Here is a 6,528-nt window from a genome sequence, read left to right as displayed (position 1 = left end):
GCACAGAGCAGCAAATGTAAATGAGAGGAAATGGTAAATGTAAAGACCTAGAGCAAAGGGGGAAAGGCAAAGGTAAAATACTGCATTGAAACTAGATTTTGAAGGACCTTAAAGACCAGGTTGGGAATTTGAGTTTTATTTTGTAAGTATTGGGGACCTGTAGGTTTTTAACCAGGGAGACATCAGATTATTATTTTTAATAATAACGCATATCACACTAGATTTAATTAATTGTATCATTCTTGTTTGCACTGTCAAATGTCAGCAAGCCTGGTTCAAATTCTGGCTACTTACAAGTGTGACCTTGTGCATGTTATGCAACTGTCAATGGCTCAGTTTCATCATCTGTGAAAACAGAGGCAATGATGGCACTTTTTCCATAGGGTTTTACTGAGGTAAAACATGTAAAGGGCTTGGGTCATAGTAAAGAGCCTGGGTCATAATAATCACTCAATAAATGTCAGCTAAAAGTAATGGTGGTGATCTTCCTTTCACACAAAAGGGTTTTTGAGGCTCAGAGAGGTTAGGTTACTTGCCCCGGACCACACAGCCAGTCTGAGGCAGAGAGGGGTTACAAAGCCAAAGTGTGGGCTAATATTTGTGCCTTAAAATTATCTCTGGAGTCCCCATGAGGGATTGCCTAAAATGAAGGAGCTTGGAGCCCATACTACCACCTGGGAGGCTGTTGCACTACCCAGGCATGAAGATGCCATCTGGAGCCCAGGAGAGCCACTTTGCCTAGCCAGGTTGTCATTTCAGAGCCTCTGAGGAGCTGGCCTAACCCAGTGAAGAGCTGTTCTTTCCATCAGTGGGACTGGGGACGTTAATGGCATTCCCAGGAAGGGCCAGGGATTAGGGGGAGCCTGCACTGCAGAGCCAAATTCTTTCACCTCTAGTGAGTTTTCCAGAGTTTCCCCCACTGCCCTCCAGTGCCTGGCCCCAAGAAAAAAGAGGGGGGGATGGGCTGAGACACTCCCCCTCCCCAGACCCACAGACCTGGCTGGAGGAGAGTATGGCCCCCCACTGGGTTGGCCCTTGTCCCGGCTGTGGCTGTTCCGGCACAAGCTGTGGGAAAGAAGGAAGACCCCAGCATGATTTCTGGGGTACAGCAGGGGGGGACAAAGAGGAGGGGGCCAGTACCCTTCAGAGGCTGGACAATTAGAAGGCACATTCCAGGGGAATCCACATCTGGGATGAGCCTGAGCCAGGGCTAGCCTTGTAATCCATTGCAGATGTGATGGCCAGCAGCAGATGTGGGTAGGACCTCCCTCATGAGCGGCTGGCTGCAGCAGGCAGTGGGGGAAGGGGGGAGGAGGTTGGGGGTTGGGTCTTGCAAGGGCAGGGAGATGAGAAACAGCTTCCAGACACCACCAGGCAGCTCCTCTTGAGAGCCTCCTACCTGGATGCAATTCCATGCACAGTACCCTGCTGACAGCAGCCAGGTTGAGAGGCACAGCTAGCCCAGGAAACCTGACTCAACTGTTTCTGGGGGCATAGCTTGGGCCAGGAGGCCACCAGCCCCCTGGATGGGCTTTTTGCTCCCCCAAGAAAGCCTTATTTTTAGATGCCATTTGCTGGGCAGCAGTGGTTTGAATGGCCTCAAACCTGAGGAGGCAGGAATTTGGGACTCTGGATCCAACTTGGACCAGCTCCAGCCTGTTTATCCTCCAGGGACTCTAGGGCTGGCATTGCCAGGAGGAAGTCTAAAGGACGTGTCGGTGCCAGGAACTGATTTTTCTGGACCCAAGTGGGCAGGGCTAGATAATGTCTAGTCCTCTGTGCCAGCCATGTGACCTGACAGTTGGCACCAGAACAGTGCCCTGCAGGAAGAAAGGAGGAACACAGCAAGGGCTCCCTTGTTGGTTGGTTTTGTGAAGGCCAGTCAGAGGCCTGGGGGTGGGGATGGAGGGAGTCTGTGGAATATGAGGCAGGATATTCTTGGTCTGAGTGGGGGTGTGTAATTGTTTCATCAACCGGTATGCTTGTCAGGGTACCTGCCATCAGAGAATCATCATTTTAGAATGGCAGAATGGGGGACTTCCCCTGGTCTATTCCACCCCCTTTGTGTCACCAAGGAGAGAATGGAGGCTCAGAAAGAAGCACAAATTTGCCCCAGGTTGGAGAGCCAGTGACAGAACTGAGCCAACAAGGCAGGGCTCTTGATTCCCAGCTGAGTGCTGTTTCCCACAGCCAGAGGCTATTTGGTAGAATGAATGGATGAGTGAGTGGATGAGTGAATGGAAAGGCTTGGCTGCTAAGTTGTGGCCTGGCCAAAGTTTTGTAGACACAGTGGGCATGTCCATTTCCAGCTTCTCAGTAATGTATTGTTTCCTTGAAATAGGAATCCATTTTGCCCCTTTTCTCTCAACCGTGTCTCCTCACAGGCTCCAAAGAAGGGGAAGGATTCACCCCAGGTCACCCACCAACCTAGGGCAGGGGCAGGATGGAAAGCCAGGTGTTCCTTGAGCCCCCACTCCTCACCTCTCTCTGCCAGAGCTGAAGACGACTTCCATCCATTTCACAGGCAAGGAAACCGGAGACAGTCCCAGAGGGGGCGCAAGACAGATTACAGGATGAGCTTTAAATCAGGCCTGGCAGGACACTGTGTGTAATGCATTCCTGTTGGCGGGAGCAGCATTTGTGGCCCCTGTGGGTCTAGGAAGCCCCCAGAGCTGTCACTCCAAACTAACGACAGGTAGCAGCAGAGGACCATGGTAGGCAGCCTAGGCCTTGTCTAGTAGGCTTGCCCAACCCCCTCCTCAGGCTCAAAGTTGGCTAGATTGGTACCCCGAGCGCATGTGGGGCCCTATGGCAGAGCGCCCAGGCCGAGGTGCCTGGGACACCAGAGGTGGGATACGTGGGTGTTTACTGAAAATCAGCATCCTCAGCAAAGGTGAAAGGCAGGACAGAACATCTGAGAGGGAAGAAGTGGTGGTGGTGGTGGGACTGTTGGACAGAGCCTACAAGGGAGAGGGAACTACAGGAACAGCAGAGAAAGAGAGAGACAGAGAGAGAAATGGGCTGACAGTTTACAGAAAAATAAAGATATACAGAGATTCCATGGGATATATCCACACACACATGCTGAAATCATGGAACTCTCCTGCTGGAACGATCCTTAGAAGCCACTTAGTTCAAACCTTCCATGTTACACGTGAATATACTGAGACTCAGAGAAGATGTGATTTACTTGAGATCCCATAAGGAAATTTCTGGTAAGCAGACCCCAGCCTGGCTCCTTCCCTGATTCCTGGACTTCAGCTTTTTTGTCCAAAAGCCACCTTGGACAGTACACATGATAACTGCCCAGTATTTGCCACTGAGTAGGGGAGACAGAAATGGAGACACATACTCAGAAGGACAGAGAGGCAGTGCAAGAGGAGAAAGGGGAGGGGAGTATGAAGGAGCAGAGGGAGTTCTCAGAGGCAGATGGGGCAAGATTGTCCTGGCATCAACAAACTTAGTCTCCTAATTGGCTTGCCTTCTAGGGTCCCACCTGAGGCCAGGAAGCCAGCCAACCTTCTGTATTGGACATTCTGTCTCCCTCAGTCCAAGCCCAGTCTACCCTAAAACAGAGACCACTTACATGAAAAAAGGGCCCAGGTTGGATCCTAGAGCTGGAGAGAAGACCTTGATTTTCTTCTACCTCTGTTTTCTGAGAAATTTGAGATCACTGCCTAATTTTACCACATAGCACGGGCACATTGTTTTCTGATGAGGTCCCAAGCTCTGCCATCTCAGGCCTGCTGGTCCAAAATAGGACACCAGTGCTATGTCATCATCAACTCTAGTGACTGTATTTTTCAAATGAAAAATCAGGCCAGACTGTCTAATGCATCATCCACTCACAAAAGAGAATATTTTAAATTAAGCTTGTCCCTGGAAATCTGAGCCATCTGGTTACTGTCCTGTTACTCCACCCATTGGTTTCCCCTTCACACACAGGCCTGGAGATGCCCCCAGCTGTTAGCCAGACCAGGGGGCTGAAAAATGAGGAAGGGGAAAGAGAGCTAATGTATACTGAGCTCTTGCCATGTGTCAGGCATTTTCTGTCCATTATCTCATTTACTTCCCATGACAACCGTATGAGGTAGGTACTCTTTTAATCTTCATTTCACAGATAAGGAAACAAGTTCAGACAGCTGGACTCACTAACTCAAAGTCACACAAGTATACCCAGCCAGGTACAGAGCAGGCTCCATGACTCTAATGCAAGAAGCTGACTTCCCCAGCAGAGAAAGCCCTCGTAAGGAGTGAGAACTATGGAACAGAAATGCCACCCTGAAAGCTACTGGGAACTTGATATGTATCAACAGAGATGAAGAGACCAAAATGAAGTAGGTTATAGTCTTGCCTTCCTTGCCCTCTGAAATATATGTCCAATTCTGGGCCCCATATGTTGAAGGTACACTGGTTCATGTCTACGGGGCAGTGAGGAGGTTGGTGAGTGATGTAGAATCCATGTTCATGAGTAAGAGTTGGAGGCACTGGGGCTATTAGGCCTGGAGGTGTGACTTCAGAGACTTAAGACCACACAAGGGGTATGTATGTTTTACGTGGCCCCCAGATAAGAGGTGGTAGTTATGGAGAGACAGATGTGAACTCAGTGAAAGGAAGAACTTTATCAGAATCCAATCAATCCTGTCATAAAGCTGGTTGTCTTGAGAGAGAGTGAGCTTTCCACTACTGGTGGTGTGCAGACTTGGTCGAGCTGAACACTTGGTAGAAATGCTGCAGAGAAGACACAAGTTTGGATCAGAGGTTAGATTGGAGGCCCCATAAGTTTACTGCAGTCCTGAAACTCCATGAATCTGTGGTTCTGTGAGGGTTGGAATTGTCTAAGGCCATCACCAGGGAGATTCCATAACTTCCTTCCACTACTTTCTCCAGTACTTCACATCTTTTAAAACCAGAAAGTCATTTCTTAAGTCCCACTTAAATTTCTCTTACTGGAATCATTCTTAATTCTGTATAGGACTGGCTGCTGAGAAGGGAAGGATTGGAGAAAGTGCAAGGCAGGGCCACCAGAGACCTAGAGGAGAATCATTCTCAAATAGCAAATGTTAAGTAGACAGATAGCCAATGATGAAGGTGGAGGGAGCATTCAGAAAACATTGCAGTTGAGATGTAAATGTACTTTTTCTTTGACTATATTATCTCTCCTGATTGATTTTGTGATTTACATCGTTAACACTTGTAAAGAGGTGGGGGTGGTGAGTTGCTCACATTTTCATTATTTGGAATATGACATTAACCAACCACTCAGTAAGTCTGAACATTTTCCTGCTAGTCAGGAAATCCTTTCTTAGGGCTAATCTAGATGTCAATTACTGCACCACCAAACCATTGTTAAACATTATATTTGCATAATGATCTATTGAGTAAGAGATAGATTGTCAAGTGCCTGGAAGATGCATGAGACTGATAATAGTCTAAAATGCATGAGACTGATGATAGTCCTGGTATGTCCTAAAAATGCCACTAGGATGTCCTGGACTAAGAAAGTTTTGACTGAAATGGATGGATGGCCCATTTCTGCTGAATCAAATCTTATTTCTCTCCTTTTTCTCAAATCTTTATTAGTTAAGTCAACATCAATTTACCAGAGATGTGTGCAGTACCCAGAGGATGCTAGCCTGAGGAGCTAGCCTCCCTGTCCTGGAGGCTCTGGCTACCTATTAACATTTCTGTCCTCCATCACCTTAGAAATATGCTTCCTCCATCCTTGTGATCAACTATTCTCAGGAAAGTGCCCTGACTTTGGCATATTTGCCTGGAGTAGTTTATCTAACTGTGAGAAGCCTATGAAAGGCTGGGAAGAGATGTAAAGAAAACCTGCCCTTCTTCCTGCAGGTTGTGTGCATGTTTGGCTTACTGTGTGATTAAGGCCAGGTTATATTTTAGATCTGGATCTGTGGGTTTCTGTAAGAGATACTCCTGTTTTGGAGGAAGAAATGGGAGCTTGCTCTAGCGAGTGTTTATACAAATTCTAGCTATGGGAGAGTGCCTTAGGTCAGGTTCCTGAGAAGTGGAGCCTGAAACAGGGATCAGGGCATGTGATTGAGGTCATACCCTTCTAGAAAAGCCCAAAAGTGAGGCAGAAAGTCAGGATAGGGAAGAGGTAGCCAAGAAAAAAAAATTTTAAGTAAAGTTTAGCACTGATGTGCTTTAGAGTGGTTGTGGGAGCTCTGGAGCATGAATCACACCACAGAGTTATACCATCTTCAGGAGAGGGACTAGGCTTTTGTATTCCTGTATCAATCCCATCTTGCCCCCACCCCTGTGGGAGGCAAGTATAACCTCCCATGCAACTCTGGATTAGGTGGCTTCCATCAGCCAATGGCAAGTCTCAGGTCTTTCCATTAGCCACAGCACTCAAAGCATCTAGGATTGGTGTGCCAGCTGGAAAGGGGGATCTGGCCCTGGCACCAATATTATCTACTACAGCAGGGCTGACATATTAGGTTTCTGAAGGCCTCTTCTTTCAATGAAGCACAAGGACTTCAGTTACCTGGCTCTGCCAAACAT

This window comes from Neofelis nebulosa, chromosome X (genome assembly GCF_028018385.1).
Source record: "Neofelis nebulosa isolate mNeoNeb1 chromosome X, mNeoNeb1.pri, whole genome shotgun sequence".
In the NCBI taxonomy this organism is placed as follows: domain Eukaryota; kingdom Metazoa; phylum Chordata; class Mammalia; order Carnivora; family Felidae; genus Neofelis; species Neofelis nebulosa.
This window is presented reverse-complemented; position numbering follows the sequence as displayed.